This window comes from Sinocyclocheilus rhinocerous, unplaced genomic scaffold (assembly GCF_001515625.1).
Source record: "Sinocyclocheilus rhinocerous isolate Xijiao unplaced genomic scaffold, SAMN03320098_v1.1 scaffold1624, whole genome shotgun sequence".
NCBI lineage: Eukaryota > Metazoa > Chordata > Actinopteri > Cypriniformes > Cyprinidae > Sinocyclocheilus > Sinocyclocheilus rhinocerous.
In genome coordinates this window covers 734,643-736,251 of record NW_015639527.1, presented here as the reverse complement: position 1 = coordinate 736,251, position 1,609 = coordinate 734,643, and the positions used below count along the sequence as shown (strand labels likewise).

General features: G+C 33.3%; 1 pseudogene; it reads right to left on the bottom strand.

The window, feature by feature from the left end:
- LOC107751393 (homeobox protein PKNOX2-like) overlaps positions 1-1,609 on the bottom strand; it is a 65,794-nt pseudogene that overhangs the window by 4,379 nt on the left and 59,806 nt on the right.

Genomic DNA, 1,609 nt, shown 5'->3' with positions numbered 1-1,609 from the left:
ATATAATTTCAAATAAATTGTTTCTTCTATTTAATAATAAACATAATGATATAATAATTAATTAAATTATTGTAACAGAAATTAACATTTAGAATTAGAATTCATTTTAAATCATTTTAATAAATTAAAATTATTAACATTTTTGCAATAAGGCCCCCCATTTTGGGCCTTATTGAGATGATAGAGAGAAAAAAAATCATAATCTTATGTAAAACCATTCTCAACATAAATTGTTGCATTCTCTTAATGGGGCAATTAATGTATGAACAGATTTATTAATTAATTTCACAGAAATTTGTTCTGCTTGTGTTTCATGAATAAAAGCCAGTGCTGCTCTAAATTAATAGGCCTCAAAAAGAGTCATCATTTTTTGTAGGCATCAAAATATATAAAACTATAAGTGTCTGAAGCCATGTAAATGCATAACAAATAATATTTATGTACTATGTATAATTTAAAAATCTATATATATATTTTTTTATAATATTTAATATAGACAGAAAATATAAAGTGGATGGAATAGCATGTCAGAAAACTTCTTTTGCTTCTTTGCAACAGCAGCAGTTCAGTGTTGTAGACATGGTGCTGTAGTCTAGAAATAATTCAACAGAATTCTACAGCTTCAGTATTTGTGAAGATGCAGTGCTGTGAGCATGTGTTGTCTGTCGAGCGGCTGCTCTCACCTGATTGTTTTGGATTTGGATGGTTCCCTGTGGTAACCCCTGGGTCAACACCTGTCCCTGTGAGGTAAGCATTGCCACCGGTTGATACAGCGTCCCACCTGTGGGAATCAGTCACAGACACAGGAGCGTGTTAACACAGACTTTCCCTGCCTGTTGAAAACATACTGTAATTACACTGCAGCACAAAAACAAACCATTTCACTTCCCTTTCACCGCGCCAAAATAAAACTAAAGGGTATTCCTAACTGCTAAAGAGGAGAACAAGGAGTTCTTGTTTTGCTGCTAATTAGCTTGATTTCACAGTAATTAGTTGTTTTTTATTCACAATATGAAAGTACTGTTCTGTGTGAGATGGCTGTAAAGAGAGAAAATTAGTAAAGAAAGAGCTACATAAATGTAGATAATGTGCATTACATGGAAGTCCGTATTTGTTTCCACCTGATGTCACGAATTTGGAAAGGAAAGTTGTTCTGAAAGCTGAGATCTCTGAATTTATAGCAAGCAAAAGGGACTGATGATTGGCCTCCTCACCTGAGACCACCTGAGAGTTGATAGTGGTCATGGCAACGTTGTTCTGTTGCAGTGAACCGGCAGGGACCACAATCCCAGAGGGGTTTACCGTGCTGGAGACAGAGGTGAGCGATGGGGATGAGTTCTGAAGCAGGTCCTATAAGAGGAGGACGAAACACTGGTTAGTGTCCACATTTCAATTTCTTGCGAAAAGAAATTTGGTAGGCTGCCAATTTAACACGTTAGTTTAGTATGATTAAAAAATAATTAATAGTTTAAAAAAAAAGCTATTTAAATATATATATAAAAAATAACTCAATAAAAATGTCCACAATTAATTATGCCTGTTGTAATGTTAGTTTAGTATGTGTAAAAAATAATTAATTGTTATATATATATATATATATATATATATA